At 40.5% G+C, this 20362-nt stretch overlaps 2 pseudogenes across 2 annotated transcripts in view; one reads left to right on the top strand and one right to left on the bottom strand.

Annotated features, from left to right (window-relative positions):
* The first annotated feature begins 218 nt into the window (after positions 1–218).
* LOC148846638 (pentatricopeptide repeat-containing protein At5g66520 pseudogene) lies at positions 219–2239 on the top strand (annotated as a pseudogene). Its single transcript, XR_016102310.1, has one exon. The product of XR_016102310.1 is annotated as a pentatricopeptide repeat-containing protein At5g66520 pseudogene (transcript).
* Positions 2240–9026: 6787 nt separating this feature from the next.
* The window catches only part of LOC148846637 (large ribosomal subunit protein bL19cz-like), a 33119-nt pseudogene continuing 21783 nt past the window's right edge, over positions 9027–20362 (bottom strand). Inside the window, exon 8 of the transcript XR_016102125.1 lies at positions 9027–9484. The product of XR_016102125.1 is annotated as a large ribosomal subunit protein bL19cz-like (transcript). The remainder of the gene's footprint in view (positions 9485–20362) is intronic.

The raw sequence follows: 20362 nt of genomic DNA, 5'->3' as shown, positions 1-20362 counted from the left end.
CTTAAAACAATACTCAAATAGTAAGAATACTTTAAAACAGTACTTAAACATAAGAATAGAATTAGTAAATTTCCTAAACCTAGTTTAAAAAATTTGCCCTTACAATAATCACCTATTTTAGTATTTTTCAAAAACAAATAAGTGCTTATTAATGTAGGCCAGTTACAAAATAAGTGCTCATTCACTTCATTCTTCATAAGTAAATTTTTTCCAAAGTTAGCCCAAGCCTTCACTTCATTCTTCATAAGTAATTTTTTTAAGCACTTCCAAAGTTGGCCCAAGCCTTCACTTCATTCTTCATAAGTAATTTTTTTCCAAGTACAGTCATTTACGCCTTCCCCGCCCCTCCCGGACAATTTCTGTTTCAGCCCCTACGATTTATTAATAAGAGAGTAGACGCCACATCCCTACCCACAGCGATTTAGAAAATTCTTCGTCTCTTCGCTATCAATGTTTCTTACAGGCATTCTAGCGAACGTTATTCGGATGCTAGTGATGAGTGCATAATGTGGCATGGCTTAACTCAAACTGAAATAAACAATCACCAACACCCGCCATGGTCTCCTACCTGGTGAAGCCCGCTATAGAGCATCAGTTTCGGTGGTTCAGTAAAAGCTACAACTCATGGGCTTCCGCCATAAGAAATGCTACTTCTCCTTACAAAGCCTTGCACCTGTACACTCAAATGCAACGCCAGGGCGTCCCTTTCGATAGCTTCACCATCTTATTCACACTAAAGTCCTGTACCCATTTAGAGAATCTCACCCTTGTCCGTCATCTTCACGCTCATATACTCAAGCTTGGGTTTAACTCTCACGTTTACGTTGCTACATCGCTGCTCTATGCATATGTTATTGGTACCTTCCATGATGCACGTCTCTTGTTCGATGAAATGCCCGAGAAAAACACTGTCACCTGGAATACGATGATCACCGGCTACTCCAAGGCCGGTAATGTCGAAAAGGCTCGTTCCCTCTTCGAAACCATGCCTGTTAGGGACCTTGCATCGTGGTCTGCCTTGATTGCTGGTTACATTAACTCTGGCAATTGGGACCAAGGATTAACACTATTTCGAGAAATGATGGTAAACGACCCATTGAAACCTGACCAGGTGACCTTAGGGTCGATTTTATCTGGGTGTGCTCACATGGGCTCTCTTGGGTTGTTGGTGGGCAAATCAATACATGGTTTTACAGTGAAGAACGGATGGGAACTGAATGTGGAACTTGGAACAATTCTGATTGACATGTATGCTAAGTGTGGATTCTTAAAAAATGCATGTCGAATCTTTGTGAAGATGCCGGAGAAGAACGTTTTATCCTGGAGTGCGATGATCTGTGGGTTGGCCCAACATGGATACGGTGAAGAGGCACTCTCCTTATTTGAGGAAATGAGAGCAGCAGGCATCAAACCCAATGAGATCACATTTACAGGGATTTTTAGTGCATGTACCCGTGCGGGTCTGGTTGATGAAGGCAAGAAATATTTCAAAGACATGATTGAGGAGTATGGCTTGGAGCCAAGGATTCAACACTATGGATGCATGGTTGATCTATTAGGTAAAGCAGGGAGGCTGGAAGAAGCTTATGAGGTGATCAAGACAATGAGACTTCAACCCAATGTTATTGTATGGAGTTCTCTTTTAGCGGCTTGTAAGATGCATAAGAAATTTGAGTTGGCTGAGAAAGTGATTGAACAGGTTATGCAGGTTGTGAAGCCAGATAATGATGGAGGTGTTTATACTCTAATATCCGATTTATATGTTTTGAATGATAAGTGGGATGATGCAGAACGGGTCAGGAAATTGATGCTCAACCAAAACGTGAAGAAGGTCCGAGGATCTAGTTTCATTAGAAGTGGAGCAATGTAGGCATTCATCATTTCGGTCTCTTCACTGAAGCAATTCATGAACTTTAATTGGTAACTGCCAGACAAACCTACAGCCCAAGCAGATGGTTCTTGGTCACAACATTGTAATCTAAACTCCCAAAGAGCTGTCATGAATGATGAATCATTTATGGACTAAGCTGGAAATTGGGCACACCTTGACTACAGTTACTACCTTTCATTCTCTTTGGTAGAGGTAGAAGGCAACCTTTGAAATTGCAGAGATTAAGGAATTTGTACTTGTAGGCTCTTTTTGTTAAGTGAGGAAGAAAGAAATAAAATTCTTTTCAACCCATTTATTTCTTGGAGGCATTCACATGAAAAAAGTGGCCTCTCATATGCTGCAGTCCTTGAGACGACTGTCCTCTTCTGTTTTACTAGAGATTACACTTAATTTTTTAAGCTAAAGCTAATAGAGTAGGAAGGAAGTACAGACAGTTTCTGAAGGTAAAGAATGTCTCTCACTTGACTAATGTGACATGTTATGTCAGGGCTCTCAGCAAGGCTTAGACCAAGACACTACAATTCGGACATGAATCAAGCTAGTTATGACCAATTTCAGATAATGTATTTTGGGATTATAGCTGATAAGGACAACTTTTGGTTTTATTATCAATAAAAATAATCTTTTTAACATAACTTATAGAATAGAGTAACTTTTTTTAAAAAAATATCAATAAAGGGTAAAAACATTGTTCATCTCCTTCCTCCTTCATATAAGTTTCTCTAATGTTGGTGGCAATGGCACCTGGCAGAGCCAACGAGAATTGCTTTCTATGGACGGTGCCGCCCACAACAAATCCACTGTATGCAGCCTGGCAGAGCTAGGTGCCTGGCCGTTCTTCTTCTTTGGCTCAGTTTAAAAATCCATCGTATGGTCCATGACTCAGTTTAAAATTAAATCCCCATTAATTCAACTTTGGGTAATCCAAAACTCCACCGAATCAAATTCAAAAGCCAAGCTTCGAGCCCAAACCAGCACATTCCCAGAACGGGAATTGTCATTTGGCTCTGCTAGGTGCCAAGCCGTTCTTCTGCTTCTTCCTCTTTCTTTTTTTTTTTTTTTTTTTTTATCAATAACAACAGATTTCATTAAATAGTAGTAAACTTACAAAGAAGAGGAGCTAAGGTAATCTTAACTTCCTAGAAGTTGGGAGTGCACCCAAACTGATAAAAACAACAATTACAACTGAGCACATAACCCAGAAACCCTATTAACCCCTTGCCTAGCTAATCCATCAGCAAAAGAGTTTGCATTTCTCTTTACCCAAGTACAATGGACTTCCATATTCTTGACCAGCCATTTGAACTTTCTCTTTTCATTACTGTAGCTCCACATCTTAGAAGTGTTTTCTTTTAGCCAGTCCACTATGATGACAAAATCTCCTTTTATAATCAATTTCTTGACATCTAGGTCTTTGGTCCTTTGTACCCCTTCTAAAGCTGCTAACACTTCAGCTCTCAAGGAGTCTCCAACTCCAATTGGGCCAGAGAACATAGTTATTACATTACCTTTCTCATCTCTTAACACCCCCCGAATACCCGAAGGCCTTGGATTCCCCTCTTCTTTTTCCTCTTCTTTCTTCTTATGCTTTTTCTTCTTCTTTGCATCTAAGTTTGGAGCAGAGCTACTATGAGTTCATCTGTAAACCGTCTGACCTCCATTAATTCCTCGAAGAAAAGCTCATCCGATCGAAGGAATCTCAATAACCACAAGAACCCGATGATCTTCACCACTCATCAAATATTGCAATCATGGATACAGGTATGATGAGGGCGGATTCAACCCTCCAATGATCTTGTGACACCTGGCACCTCATGCCAACTAAGTGTAGCCCCTTGACAGCTAGGCAGCTCGAAGCTCGCCACAGGCAGCTCACTACAAACAGCTCGCTACAGGTAACTCGCTACAGGCAGATCGCTATAGGTAGCTCGCTAGAGGCAGCTCGCCACTAGGTAGCTCGCCATCATGCAACACTCACAGGCAGCTCGCCACTAGGCAACTCGCCATCATGTAGCCTGGCAACTCGGAACAATTAGGTGACACCCAGGACCACTTTGGCAACAACTTGCCTTTGCTAAGATGATGATGTCCCACAGGCACGGCCTAGCACAAGTGCAGCCTGGCACAGGCGCGACCTGGTGGTGAGCTTCGAGCTGGCCTTGACACGAGCTAGCAGCCTGGCCTTGGCATGAGTTGGCAGCTTGACCCTGGCGTGACCTGGCCCTAGCACGAGCTGGCGGCCTGGCCCAAGCACCGACCTGGCGGCCTAACACAAGCGCCAACCTGACAACCTCGAGGAGCTCACCATTGTACCCCACATTTTATGGGATTATGACTTGTAACGGCTACATTAGCTCACCCACTCCCTGGTTCTGACGAGAAGGGACGGTTTTATCGTTTGATGGCATTTCATCCACCTAATATGCAAGCCAGTCCCATCACAATTGGGATCCTGGAACTACTCCACTTAACCCACGAGGACTCCAATATATAAAGACCTCACCCCCCAGGGGCAAAGTTATGTGAAAAGAGGCTAAAGGAAGAGGCCTCTAAAAGAGCAACAGGGCTCAAGGTAGCTCACCTCCAGGCAACTCATCAAGGTGGCTCACCACCAGGTAGCTCACCTCCAGGCAGCTCATCAAGGTAGCTCACAACCAGGGAGCTCCACTTCAGCCCCTGAGTCAGGTATCTCGGGAGCTTCTCCGACGAATCGGAGAAAGAACCGATGGCCAGGAATTCAGAACAGCAACGAGTGGTTGCTGGTTACTCAAGTGAATTTGGAAGCTTCTCATAGACTTATGGATCCGGACGATTTTCTCTACCTAAAGAACCAGCTTGAAATAATTAAATCTTCCAAGGATATGAAGCAGAGGGTTCCGGCGATCTTGGGCGTGGAGGTGGATCCGAAAGGAGGGCCAAGGTTTCAGGAAGCAGCGATGAAGCTCTTTCATGGCCATTGAAAGGAGGACTAGGAAAGAAAAAGGTAGAGACCGGAGATGGGGAGATTTGTTCGATGGTCTAAAGGAGAAAAGAGATGAATTGTGTTTCTATTATGATATATTTTTAAAAAAGTTACCCTATTCTAAAAATTATGTTAAAAAGGTTATTTTTATTGATAAGAAGATCTAAAAGTTGCCTTTATCATTCTGATATTTTCTGAGATTTATTTTAAATTTCAAACTAGATTTATTTCTTATAGAGAAAATTATAGATAACTTGCATGTACTTTGGGATTGTCAGCGGTTATACTTTAATGCCATCTCCATAAACCATTATTCGGCAGTTTTTGAGAGAGGAAGAGATTTTTTTTTTCTTTTATTTTAGTAGATGGAAAAAGTATAATTAGGGAAAAGCCCATTCTTCAATTAAATATTCAATTTTGGTTGACTACCGATTCGAGTCACCACTCCAATCGGCTCGGTTACAATTTGTAATTTTGTATACTCCGATCCATGGCACTCAATCCCTTATTCAATTCGATTACTCATTCATTTTCATTTATGCTCATATGGGTTTCTTTTCTCCTTTTCTAATAAAGATTGTGGGTCAGTGGGTTCTCTATTAGAAAGTTCCTTTCTTTGTCCACTGTTACAAGTGGTTGAAGAAGAATTGGGTCATTGGGTGGGTAAGAGATGTTAAGCGTTGTTGAACAGTTGTAAAGAGAACTTTTCAACAAAATTCATGGTTGGAGGAGAGATATTTAGTCCTGGAATTCCAGACTCTAGTTGGATATTGGTACCAAGCTATGTGGAGAGAATACAGACTCTTAGGAATTTCATATCCACAAAGTTGTGGAATGACACATGTCCACCTTTCGAAATTGCTGTTGAGAGCTTAACAATTGGATGGGGTTGATTCCAAACCACTTGAATGATGCAACAATGAGGACTATTAAATTACACTTGTTTAACAATCAAACTTTATACCACCACTATTAGTCTTGTTAGTAACTTAGGCTCAGTTTGGACGGAGTATAAATACAAAATTTGTAAAGTGAAAAACTTTGTATTTTGTATTATTTTGTATATATTTGTATTGTATAGATTTGTATTTCTAAACTAAGTCTTAGGCTCAGTTTGAAAAGAGTGTAAATACAAATCTGTACACTCAAAACCTTTAATATTGTTTTCCTAAATCTTGTATTTTACACCGTACATATTTATATCTGTATCTTCCCAAACTGACCTTAGTATAATATCAACCAAAAGTTAGAAAAATAATTACTTATATTATTGAAATTGGTTTTTCAAGTATCAATGAGATTTATATTGATTTCCTAAGGTATACATTTCTCAACTTTGATAAAGCATATTTGTTCACACTTCACAAAATCATTCTTTTAGTAGGTGTTTGACATCGGTGCTGGGAATACATAACTGTTTTTTCAGAAAACGGTGCTGTATATGTCTGAGTTTTAAGCACCGTTTTCTCAGAAAGTGGTGCTTATTTTTTGTTTGGAAACGATACTGTCATATAGGCTGTTTTCTGGGAAAACAACACTAGTTTTGTTTGGTATCAGTGCTGTAGAACTGTTTTCGTATTGTCATTATCCAACATCCAAGATGATGCTACATCATTGTACCTCTGGCAGTAATGGGCTGTTTTTTGAGAAAACATTGAATTTGGCATTTCTTCAGACCACATTTTCCCAATTCTCAATACGCGGTTTGGAGCAAAGTTTTTTTTTCCTGAAAAAAGGTACAAAATAAGATGCTATTTTTTGAAGCACCACTTTTTCTGATATAACACTTATGTGGTGCCATTTTCTCAGAAAACGGTATCAATGCCAAACACCACCTTAGGTAAACAACACTTCACATAAACTATCATCCTGTATAGAGATACCCAATTGCCAAACAATCAAACCCAAAAATATCATTATCACTATTCACTATACTATGAGGTCTGGATTGACGGTAAACAAAATCATGTACACTGGACTGGGCTATCTATCACGAGAGCCATTATTCCGTAATGATAAGATGTGAGACCAGAACATTGACAAGTTCGCTCGTGATAAATAGCCCAGCCAAGTGTGCAAGATTTTCTTTATTGCCCATCTGGTTCCCAACCAAAAAATAAATTTTAATTAACTATTAAATCAATGTTTTATATATTACTAAGAATTGTTTTGGCTTCTCGAGCATATTTTATATATTAGTAAGACCCTTTCTATGATGCTGCCATGCTGGAAGGGTATGATACCAGAACTTCAGCCGATCAGAATCCCTCTGAGTTTTGATCAATACCAGTTGGTCCAGTTGATTGGATATCAGATTTTTTAGATATCATAGTCGGATTCATAATCATGCAGCCTTTTCAACACTCGGACCATGCATCGCATCGCACGGGTCTACTGAGAATATTACAGCTCAAGGTTTTTAAAATCGGATCGGATAAGAATCGTTTTGGGATTGATTCCTGGGTTGAACAGTTCAACCGTTCGATTTGAATGGACAGTTGCTCTGACAAAAAAATTAAAAACCTAAAATACAACCAAAAACTGTTCTTAGATCAAATGGTTCATAGTTCAATTGCCCAAGTTAATGGTTCGATTTTTCGGTCAGAATTTGAAAACACTGGCACAACTATTAAGGTCAAGGTCAGCTAATCCGCTCTCTTCTAGTACATTTCTAAAATGTAACCCGATGCCTTAAAAAAAATGTAACCCGACAAATCTCTGAATATTGCTTTTTCACTACTCTACTCTGATACCGTTACTAAATGGGCTCTTTATCATATCAGACATTCCTGGAACTAAGAAGATGAATAACTAAACGCCTCAAAAATACCGATGACGGATCTAGGTAATATATTAGTATATGCAAAATGCAACGTCCATGGATCAGTGAATTCAAATGCATCCCACTTCCATGAAATACCAAGCAAGAGAACATACGCAGAGAAGTTCTACTACTAGGATTTTCCAATATGGGTAAAATATCATATAACCAGATACGCTGGTAGGGGTGTATCGGGCTGTATCGGCCCTTGCTTTTTTTTTTTTTTTTTTTTTGTGAACCTGGTTCAGAGGGTCAACCTAAGGCCCTTCTACCCCCTGAACCGGGTTAAACCCCAAAACACTCCCTGTAGAGGCACATCAAGAGTCTCCCGATACGTATCAAAATTTCAAACCTTGTTTAAATGTATAATACTACTTACCATGATAGTCCAGACTCCTGAGCACCATCAGAAGTCCAAGGTTCAAAATTTCGAGATACATATCAGGCCGTATCAGCCAATACGTATCATATCAGGAGCCTCCCGGTATGCTCCTACAAGGGGTGTTTCGGGGTTTAACCCAATTCAGGGGGTAGAAGGGCCTTAAACCGACCCCTCTAAACCAGGTTAAAAAAAAAAAAAAAGAGCAAGGGTCCATACAGCCCAATACTCAATATTTTGAACTAGGGTGTTCACATTAAATGTCAAACCGACCAAACCGATCCGACCCAACATAAGTTGATTCATTTTTCAAAACCACCAGTCGGTTCCGATTTGTGAGAGAAAATAAACCAACTCAGTTCGGATTTCAATTTTTATACATGACAACCGAAACTGAACCTACCCTATATGTTTTAAGTAATTACTAAATAGTCCCTACTCAGCACTACTCCCCGTCATAGTTAACTTTAAATTTAAGTTACTTATTACCTTTTTGGGTTTAGCAAGCATTGATGTAAGAGTCTTGGAAATTGGAATGAACATACATTTTGGATTGTTGAAATCTTTCATTCTTCAATTTTGGAAAGAGAGAAAAAGAGAGGTTAAATAAAGTTATTTTTATCTTTATTAGTTTATTTATTACCTTTTTGATTTAACTAGTATTGTTGGCAAGGACTCTTGAAAATTGTAATGGAGAGACAACTGTTGGAATCTTCACTCTAGTTTTGAAAAGAGAAAAAAAGAGAGATTAAATAAATCGACTAAACTGATAGACCGACCCCTTCATGTTTGGGTCGATTTTGCTTTAAAACCGGTCGATTTCAGTTTAGTCAATAAATAAACCTATTAGGTCAGGTCGGCTGAACAAAATGACTCAAACTGACCCAATCCAACCCGTGAGCACCCCTATTTTGAACCTTGGAAGAAACCAATGAGGTCTCAGACTAACCCTTGAGAATTCTTAATACGCCAATTCACTGGTTCACATGCTGAGAATCTGGATTAATGAATTGGAGCCACAATTAGGCCAATCAGATTTTCACATCCCGATCCTAGAGCTAAATACTAGAAAATGATCAAAGACCCCTTATTCAAGTGATCTCTCTTCTACAATGTCAAATTAGCCTATCAGCCCCACAACAATTACAGATTGCTACTTGTGCGGGTGCCCCTGCACACTTGGTTCTTTTAATTTCCTCAACATCTCAAGAAAATAAAAAGGACATTATGCCGAGTCAAAATTGCGGTCCAGTAAATTTTACACCGAGTCATCTAACCTAAAGGGAAGCACCTATTTGATCTTCTCCAATCAAGTTCAATTGCAGCTATTGTTTCTTGAGTGCATTCATCTTATCCCTGAGATAATAAAGCTTGGCCCTTCTTACTTTCTTCTTGTCCAGCACTTTCACCTCCTTTATGTTGGGAGAGTATCTGTTATCACCCATTTTTCAGATATTAGAGATGAGGTTTCATAAAATGTTAAAAACAGCATGAAGGAAAGAAGAAATGCCAACAATAATACTTGGCTGATTACAGCAATAAAAAAATTGTCTTCATATGTTTAAGGAAATAACTAGGGCTACCAATTGTGCCAAAAGCCCTTTGTTTTGGTGAATCTGCACTTCCTACCTGAAATCTCAAATTTGAATCTATCTCACTTATTTTATTGGAATCTTTGAAAGCTTACCCTAAGAGGGGAAAAATAATTGCTGTTTTTAAGAATGCAAATAAATTAATTATCAAAAACTAAAAGAAAGGCAAAACTACATGACGTGAATAACCTCCAAGTGGCATCACTACATACTTGTAATTGGACCAATTGAATTTAGCAATTTATAGGATGGAGTATTAATACAACTTTTGAAATCATAAAGATTAAAAGCATGAAAATATAAATACAAGTTGGCTAAAAGCACCAAGGGGGACGACTGCAGCAGTGATTTCAAAAGAGGAATAATCGTTATATAATGCAGTACAGTTGCCCCTTTCTGAATATTCTTCTCGTCATGATACATTCAAAACCTAACTAACTATAGCACGTCAGTTTTAAGTCAAATCAATAATATAAGATCAATTTCCAATTATTGTATGGCAGTGAGGTAAAAGGAAAACCAATCAAATTCCCAAAGATAATAGAAACTTAATAACCCCACAACTTAGTAGTTAATAAGAAAAGAAGAGCTATATTTTTTTTCTGCCAACTAGGAACTAGCTATTTTTCAACTTTTCCAATTCCAATTCCAATCCATCATCATCATCATCATCTAAGCCATGTGCCAGCTACAGTAATATAAATCCTCTTTCACCATTCCATTCTGTTGAGTATCATATCCATTGTTAAAATTTGAGCCATTAAATTATTTTTTACTACCTCAACTCATGTCCTCAGTCTGCCCCTAGTTCTTCTAGCCCCTTTAACTTGTAACAGATCATTTCTTACAGGCATTGTAGATGATCCACTCTGCATATATGACCAAACCATTTTAATCTGCTTTCTCTCATTTATCACCTATTGGAGCTACTCCTAAGTTCCTTTGAATGATTACATTTATGACCTTGTCCTTTCTAGATTTTTCCATTCATCCATCTTAATATTTGCAGCGGCAAATGAGTTTAAGCTGGAGACCAGTTACACTGAATTTGGTACAGTCTCCAGAACGCCATAATCCAAGGAGTAGAAAATGCTCTGCTGATAAATCTATTGAGGAAAACATTTTTTCATCAAGAGATGAAGATTTAGACCCTGAAGATGCAGAGACCTCGAGCATTGCAAGTGTTTGCCTGGTAAGAAACGGTGGGTTCCACAAAGATGAAAGCATTTACACAGAACTACTGTTTCGGGAGTCTGATGGAGAAGACTGTTCAAAGAACCTAACGAGCTTGACTGTTCCTATTTTTTCTGAGGCTTCAACAGAAGAAGGTAGGGGAGAAGAAATCGCCATCGGCAAAGGTATTGAAGACCATCCAGCAGACTTTGAAGTGATCCCAGAGACTGTGCAGGTGCAGGATGTTTTGTTAATGGCTAATAACTTACCTTCTCTGCAAAGTGGAGAGGCACATCGCCAGAGATTTTGAGTGAAAACCAAGTTCAGCCGCCAAGTTCCGTTGTCCAGATCAGTACCGGGCCTCTTGTTACAGGAGTGGAAACAGACCTCTGTGGATTGAATTCTAATCCAAGAAATCGTGATCCTCCTACAGAGCTCCCCTTGGAAGGTATGTCTGTCTTTAAGTTTAAGAACACTAACAAATCTATTATGCCTGTAACAGAATTTGTTTAGCCCCAGCCATTGCCTATGAAGATGAAAAAGGATAGTGTGCAGGGTGAGCAAGATTTGAGGGGTGAAGCTGGAGGAAGGAGGGAGAAGAATGAGTTGAAGGAACTTGGTGAAAAAATCTGGAGGCTGGTGTGTGAATATTTTGAGGATCTGCAAAGAAAGGAGGCTGTAACTGAAGATAATGCAAGGGAGTTGGGTGTACAGAATGTCTCACAGAAGGAAGGGAGGGTAGATGAAGGGACAAATAAAAAGGAAAAGGAACCGGCGACAGATCTTGTACAAGCGATGTGGTTAAAGTTGAGAGGTAGAAAACATTAAAACCCATGCCAAAAAGAAAGGGAAAAAAGAGACAACTGAGCAAAGGAAGAGAAAAATAACAGAGGTAGAGAAAGTAAAATCTGATGTTGCGACTGATCTTGAATTTAGTGCGAGGGGGCAGAGACGGAAGGGTCCAAAGTAAGGGATTATTTGAGTGGGGATTAAGTTGAATTTTGATATTGAGCTGGAATGTCAGAGGCTTAGGCAGTGCTAGGAAAAGAAGGGTAACAAAGGATCTTCTCAGAAAAGAGTGTCCAGATATAGTAATGCTACAAGAAACAAAATTGGAAATCCTGGATACAAGATGGGTGAGAAGTGTGTGGTGTTCTAGAGGGATAGGTTGGGGCTCTTGTGCCCTCGTGGGGGGGGGCCTCTGGGGGGATTGTGACAATGTGGAGGAAGTGATGGAACCGGTGGAGGAGTTAATAGGTCGATTCTCAGTCTCTCTAAAGTTCAAAGGTATAGGAGAAGGGTTTACTTGGGTTCTACCGAACGTCTATGGTCCCAACAGATACAGAGAGAGGTTTAATGTGGGAAGAGCTTTATGACATTAGAGGGTTGTGGACTTGTGGGATGGACCATGGTGTTTAGGTGGTGATTTTAATGCGGTTAGATTCACAAACGAGACAAATAACCCCAACCAATTGGTCACGACAAGCATGAGGAAATTCAATGATTTTATTGATGATTGTGAATTGATGGAACTTCCTCTTCAGCAGATCATTTTCACATGCTCTAACCTACAAAACCCCCCAAGTTGCTCCAAACTGGATAGATTTGTTTTTAACTAAGAATGGGAAGTACATTGGACAGGATTGTCAGCTAGAGCTTTACTAAGAGTCACCTCGGATCATTGGCTGATCAGCATTGGGACTAAAGAGTTTCTAAGTGGCCCTAGACCTTTCAGATTTGAAAATATGTTGCTAACATAATTAAAACTATCTGTATGGACAAAAAAACATAAGCCCCATGGATGAACGTCCAGGCCTGTGCCCACAAATTACACTTTCAATTATTTCCATCAGCATTTTCAATACAATCCTTTTTAGCATCCAGTGGCTGAGTTCCCTTTTAGATTTTTGTTTCACTACTAAGGATTAACCATGCAAGAATTAACACCTGTTTGGAGGTAGCATCCATAGGTTGTTCCTAGTGATTAACTTTTGAGTTTCTAGTGCCAATTGTTTTGAGTTTGTAATTTGTACTTGGAAAGCCATTTGAAACACAATCATGACTAATGGCTTGACTTGGCTTCATCATAATATTCAGAGTTGCTGTAGGGAAAATATCCATAACCACTTCCCTAACAAGGCTAAGTTTCTGAGTCCCATCGCTCTTATTACCATATAGAATTAACAAGAGACGGAAGAAGTAAGGGGGAAGGAAGGAGAAGATAGGAAAAAAACTGCAGCCAATGTAAAACTTTGCATTTCCATGGTCGGATCTGATGGTTGAAGGAGATTGTAAGGTGGTTAGAACTAAAGACATAGAACAGAAGAGAATCCATAACACCATGGATAGAGGCTTAGTGGAAGGAGACTTTGTGGAGAAAGCAAAATGGCAGACAACTTTGAGGGTAGAGGCCAAAGAGTTTCTCTTTGAAGAAATTTGGATCAAAGGAAGAATGGAACTGAAAATAAGAGAACAGAAGAGGGCTACGGTTCTTGTGGAAGGCTCAGACATGATTATCTGGGTGAAGGAATATGTCTCTGATGCAGCAACTAAAGGGAAACAGATAAAGTGGAAAGAAAAGTCCTCAGAGTCAGGTAGGCGATATGTGATGGAGAACAAGGGGAATGCAAAGGGTGCATTCATATCCCTCACTGAGTTTTTTTCTAAAGGATGGAAGCAGATGGTTTGCTTCCCTCAAGGGAAGAATGGCGAAGGATGGATAAAGATAGCTGGGATACTTACAAAATTCCTAAATAGAAAGGAACAAAAAGAACTATCGGAAATTGATGAAAGGGAGCAAAGACCAGAAACTAGAAGACAGGTCAGGTACAAGGAAGAGGTACCAGAAAAGAAATTTTTAACCATGGCAAACAGTAGGAGGGATCCTTCCTGGATAGCAGATGGAACAGCAGGAAAATGGGAAAGAACACTAGTGGTTGAAGCTGGAGGAGTGGTGACAGATTGGTGGAAAGTTGTAGAACTACTGAAGCTCAAACTGTTCCTAAGAAGCACCTTCATTTTAACTCCGTTCGATTCTGTTAAAGCAGTATTGGACCCTCTTGAAAACCAGGTATATGTTAGAGCCTGTTGTATCCAAGATGTTCTGGGGACCTTTTCAGTCTATAAATGGTCCATCTCTTCAAATTCGAAAGTGTTCTCAGTTGAAGACAATGTTACTGTCCAAGTGATGGGTTGCTTTTCCATCTTTGGAATCAAGAAACTGCAAACTCAATAACTTTGCTGTGTGGAGCTCGCCTTGATGGTGTCTTCTGGTGAGATCTACAAAGTGCAGCCATTCTACTGGGTGGAGTTAAACCAGAAGATATACCGAGGAAGGTGACTGTAATGGTGAGTGAACTGTTTGTACCAGTTTGGTTAGTATCCTCCATTGAAGCTAACTTTTGGAGGGAGGCAAGGAAGGAGGAAGATGAGAAGGTGGAGGAAATGGAGTGGCAGCTTGAAGTTGGTTGGGAGAAAGAGACAAAGAAGTTTCACTGAAATGGAAACTCTACCTTTAGGCAGTCCAAAAGATTTTGGCCAGGAGACTCTTAGGAGCGTGTGACACAAGGCAAAAGTTTGACAACCAATAGAGCCCATGCTCAGGTAGCCGCTTGTGGCGCCAACCAAAAATATTTTGAGTGTTTCAAATGAAGGATCTGGATACAGTACAGCTGGAGGGAGGTAAACCATCAGGTCAGGTGGGGGTTTTGCCAGGAAGTTGCGTGGTGGTTCACCCAGCAGGCCCAAATCCTAATTCTGATCTTTTTCCTGGGCCCAACAGGCCCAAAAAGTTAAGTGGGCCAAAAATAACTGGCCCAGGAATCAAGTATGCGCTTGACGACTTAAAGGGGCACGTGATAGGGGAAGGACCTCGGGTAGACAATAAAAAAGGTCTACCATCGTCTTCCTCAAGCTCGCACAGGTCAGTGAACAGTTCAGCGAGAACTCCCAGTTCGTTACAATGGATCCCTTCGACAAAGAAGATGAGTACCGCCGCAATCCGAGGTGTGTGAAGTGAAGCTAGTCACTTGACTCAGATTCGGACAGACTGACAGAAGATGAAGAGCTCTCTGATTCGGACTCAGAATATGGAGGAACGATTAGTCTGGGAAGTATCGACCTTCAAAAACCAAAAGATATTTTGGACAAAGGAAGTTTAAACACAGAAATCTTATTTCCAGAGGAGGAAAGACATGCAAGACACTGGCAACATTAGACGGCAAAGAGTCCTAAATCTCAGCAGCGGTGAACAGATGTCTATCAGTCCAGGTATTCCGAACAAAAAACAGAGGGAGTTGGGAACTCTCGAAGAGGTCTGGCAGTTGATATCTCCGCCAATAAACGACTCTACTCCACTTGCTCGGCATAGTCAGGACATCGGACCAGAGAAACAGGAATCAGTTATGGCGCCTTATCAAAGGATTCACGCAGAGGGAAAGCACAGGGAGGAATCTGTGGTTGTAGGGGGTGAAAAAGTATTGCCTGAACCTAGTTCACTTCCACGGCTGAATCAGGAAATGGGGATGGGTCTGGCTCAGACTCCAAGAACTGATACCCAACAGCCGGTCCATTTGCAATCATCTAAGCCACCTTCAGGTAAGCCTGTCCATTTGTTTTTAGATATTAATAAGGGTTCTTAGCTTGTGACAGATATCCTGGAATCTCAACCAGACCAACCAAGCGGCAGCAGGGGGATGATGATTGATAAGGTGGGATTTCGAACTGAGGAGGGAGTTAGGTTGGTAGTAAGGAAATAGGAGGAACTAGAATGGATATGGGAGCAGATCTGTACTTTGCTGGAGGAATATAAATAGAAAGAGGAAATGTTAGAGGAGACTCCAAAAAAATCTGAAGCAGATACTAACCCCAAGAGTTTGGGGCAGGAAACAGGAAGTAAAGGGCCACCTAGGAAGTCAGTGGGTAATAAGGGCAGGAAAAAGAAGTCTGAGGTAGAGAGATTGATTTTGGACATTGAAGGGGATATCGAATTCAGTGGAAGAGGGGAAAGGAAAAAGGCAACCAAATGAAGGAAATATTGTTCTAGGGCTTATTCATGAAGGTTAATGAAGATAATCAGTTGGAGTGTGAGGGGTTTGGGCAGTGCTAGAAAAAGGAGATTGATTAAGGAATTACTTAGGAAAGAAAGATCTGATATTGTGATGCTACAGGAGATCAAAATAGCTGAACTGGATAAGAGGTGGGTTACAGAGATCTGGAAAGTAAGAGGGGTCAGATGGTGTTCAGCTCCTCCGTGGGGAGCTTCGGGGGGAACAGTAACTCTGTGGAGGGAGGACTTTGTAGAACCAATAGAGAAGCTGATAGGAAACTTTACTGTATCCTTAAAATTCAAGACGGTGGAAGATGGCTTTATATGGGTGCTAACAAATGTTTATGGACCAAATAATTACAGAGAGAGGAATGAGTTATGGGAGGAGCTTCATGGCATTCAAGGTTTATGGGAAGGCCCTTGGTGTTTGGGGGTGGGGGATTTTAATGCAATTAGATTCACAATTGAATCAAATAATCCCAAATAGGCCATCACGACTAGTATGAGGAAGTTTAATGATTTCATTAACTCTTATGAGTTACAAGAACTTCCTCTACTACAAGTAGTATTTACCTGGTTCAACTTCCAAGAAAACCCAATTTGCTCGAAGCTTGATAGATTTCTCTTTAATGAGGGTTGGGAGAGCCACTGGAGAGGATTGAGGATTGGTGGCTAAGGCACTACCTAGAATAACCTCTGATCACTGCCCCATAGAAGTAGGACAAGAACCTTTTGGAAATGGACCTAGACCATTCAGATTTGAGATATGTGGTTAACACATGCAGATTTTTTGGCTAAGATTAAGGAATGGTGGAATGAAGAGATGAGGGAAGTGAAATGAACAGGGTTAGATTCCATAAAAAATTAAAAAGGTTGAGAGGCAAAATAGAAGAGTGGAATAGGGATCAATTGGAAGAGTGGAGGAAGCAAAAGCTAGATTAATGGTTCAGATTGAGGACTTGGATGCAAAAGAAATTCTAAGGATAATGGATGTGCATGATAGAGACCAGAAATGGAGATTGAAAAAAGAATTAGAGGAGGTTTTGCTGGGGGAGGAGATATCGTGGAGACAAAAGTTTAGACATAAGTGGATCAAGGAAGGGGATGGGAATACCAAATTTTTTCATGCTATGGCTAATGGGAGAAGAAGGAGAAACCTAATACTAAAGCTTGAGATTGATGGAGTAGAGGTTACTTCTCAAGAGGAGATTGGTAGTAGGATTGTGGACCATTTCAAATCAATATTCCAAAGACCCCTGGAGAATCGGTTGTTAGTGGGGGAGGAGGATTGGCCAATCTTGAATCAGACAAATAAGGGATGGCTAGAAAGAATGATCGAGGAAGAGGACATCAAACAAGCTATCTTTTCTATGGATGGAGCTAAGGCACCAAGGCCCAGATGGATTTACAATGGCATTTTACCAGGATTGTTGGGATATAGTCAAAGAAGACCTAATTGGAACTATTAGAGAATTTGAGGATAAACATATTGTAAGTCCTGGAATCAATGCCACTTTTCTAGCTTTAGTTTCTAAAAAGACTGAAGCCAAACACCCCAAAGATTTTCGTCCAATAAACTTGGTGGCAAGTGTCTACAAGATTTTGGCTAAAGTGCTTTCTAGGAGGATCAAAGCAGTTCTCCCTTCTCTCATTAGCCAAGCACAATGAGCCTTTGTACAGGATAGACAAATCATAGATCAGATCCTCATTGCAAATGAAAGTGTGGAAGAGATGAGGAGATCTAGCAGAAAAGGTTTTGTTTGCAAATTGGATTTGGAAAAGGCTTATGATTTAGTGGATTGGAATTTTTTGTTGGAGGTGTTAGGAAGATGTGGGTTTGGGGACAAATGGTGTAATTGGATAAGTGGAGGTTTAAGTTCTTGTCATTATTCAGTCTTGGTGAATGGAGTGGCTAAGGACTTCTTTCCAACCAACAAAGGGTTAAGACAAGGTGATCCACTTTCTCCGTTCCCTTTTACACTTGTTGTTGATGTCCTTAGTAGAGTGATCTCCAAAGCAGATGAGGAGGGCCACATAAAGGGCTGGAGAATAGGGAGGAGAGGTTGTTCAGTAACTAACCTTCAGTTTGCGGATGATATAGTTATTTTCTGCGAAGGGAGTGATTTGAGAAAGGTGGACAACCTTAAGAAGTTAATAAGAGCCTTCGAGCTTACCTCCAATCTGAGGATAAATTTTGACAAAAGTTGTGTGGCTGGAGTAAATATGGAGGATTGGGAGATTGATTCCACTGCTGAGTGCTTAGGCTGCATTACCTCTCCTTGGCCTTTGACCTACTTAGGGCTACCCTTAGGAGCTAACCCTAAAGAAAGCAATTTCTGGGCCCCTATTGTGGAAAATTTTGATAAAAGATTGGCAGCTTGGAAAAAGAATTACATGGGGTAGGGTGACCTTGATTAGGGCTACACTTTCCAACCTTCCAACCTACTACCTATCAGTGTTTAGGATTCCACCAAGGGAGGCTAAGAAACTGGAGAAGATAATGAGGGACTTTCTATGGGAACCAAGGGAGGTGAAGAAGGATCATCTAGTTAGATGAAAGATAATTAATAAACCTAAGGAAGAAGGGGGTCTAGGGATAGGGAATATAGTGCTGAAGAATGTAGCCCTCCTAGGGAAGTGGTTATGGAGATGGCCTCGAGAGAGAGAGAGAGAGATTTTGGCATGAGGTGGTGTTGAGTATTCATGGCTGCTCAGAAAATGGTTGGGATGTCGGGATATCTTGTCGAGCTACCCTCACAACACCTTGGAAAGCTATACATGGCATTCTTCCTCGCTTCCTCAGTTTTATCAGGTATGATGCTTGCTCTGGTGATGTTATCAGGTTCTGGGAGGATGTTTGGGTGGGTACTCAACCCCTCAAAGATCAATTCCCATCGCTTTATTCCCTATCCCTTCACAAAAATGAGCCGATTGCAAATTTTCCTCCGAACCCGTTGAGTCCCCTGTCTTAAACTAGGATTTTGGTTTTCGTATGGGTTTGAGGGATGGTGAGTCGATTTGTATCACTGGGCTTCTTCATTTACTAGAGTCTGTTTGTTTGGCCCCACTTCTTCTGATCAAAGAGTTTGGACTCCCCTTCCTAAAGGTGTTTTCACTTGCTCTTCTTTTAAAAAATCCCTCAATTCCAACCCCATCTCCCAAGGGTTCCCCTTCAAAGAGATTTGGGCCCAACCTATCCTTGCAAAAATTGTTATAATTTGTTGGGAAGTCTACTACGGGAAAATCAATACCTTAGAAAATTTGTAGAAAAAGAGACCCTCTCTATGTCTCTCCCCGAATTGGTGTTTCTTGTGCAAGGCCCAGAATGAGGATTGTTTCCATTTGCTGATTTCATGCTCCCTTGCTACAGACTTATGGAGTTGGAGCCTTAGTTTATTTGGAGGGAGGTGGTCTCCACCAACTGATTTGAATATGTTATTTAACCCTTCTTTTTTTGTTTGGCACACTAGAAGAGGCAAGTTCATGTGGAAATGTGTCAGGGCAGCAACCTAATGGACACTATGGGAGGAAAGGAATGCAAGAGTTTTCTTAGAGAACGAAAGAAGATTAGAAGAAGTGAAGGACTGCATTCTAACAAGAGCAATACATTGGTTGAAAACCTTGGAGATATTCGATGATTTATCTTTTGATGATTTGTGGAGGAATTGCTTAATAATAGCTAATACTTCTACAAAGAAGAATAAACGCTTATCAGAATGGGATCCGCCGTTAGAAGGTATCATCAAGTTAAATTTTGATGGAAGCAGCCAAGGTAACGTTGGGCCATCAAGTATTGGGGGTGTCATGAGGAACAAGGACAGCAACATCATCTCCTTATTCTCAGGACCGGTGGGAGTGGGGGACTCCACAAAGGCGAAAATACTAGCTGCAGTACAAGGAATTCAGATTGCTAACCAGCTTGGGGTGGAGAATCTCTTAGTTAAGGGGACTCTCAGGTGGTAACAAGGTGGCTGCTTAACCCAGATGCTACCATTTGGGGCTACAAAGAACTCATCAAAAAAGTAAAGTGGTTAACTAGGAACATGAGATTTGAGGTAAAATGGGTAAGTAGGTCAGCTAATACTATGGCTGATTCTCTGTCTAAACAGGGGGTATCCAGGGAGGTCCTTTTTTGTGCTACATTGTAAGTTGTTTAATATAGTGGAACTTGTACTTAACTAACCAGGAGAGGTTGCATCTTGTGCCTCCTTGGGACATTGTACTATTCTCCTCTATTGATTAATAAATCTCATTCATTTATCAAAAAAAAAAAAAAAAAACTCACCCGAACTTTGCTATTAAGGTGAAAGAGTGCTGGAATGAAGAGAACGAAGGAGTCCAAGGGAGAGGAGCAGCTTTCCATAGGAAATTAAAAAGTTTAAAAATCAAAATCAAGGAGTGGAACAGAGAGAATTTTGGGAGAATAGAAGATAGTCAATTATATGTGATATCCCAAATTGAGATTCTTGATGACAAGGAAAGTCTGGGTATATTATC

This window comes from Nelumbo lutea, chromosome 7 (assembly GCF_056320005.1).
Source record: "Nelumbo lutea isolate HS-2025 chromosome 7, American lotus-T2T, whole genome shotgun sequence".
NCBI lineage: Eukaryota > Viridiplantae > Streptophyta > Magnoliopsida > Proteales > Nelumbonaceae > Nelumbo > Nelumbo lutea.
Note: the sequence above shows the minus strand (reverse complement) of the source record. Positions and strands in the feature narration are given on the sequence as shown.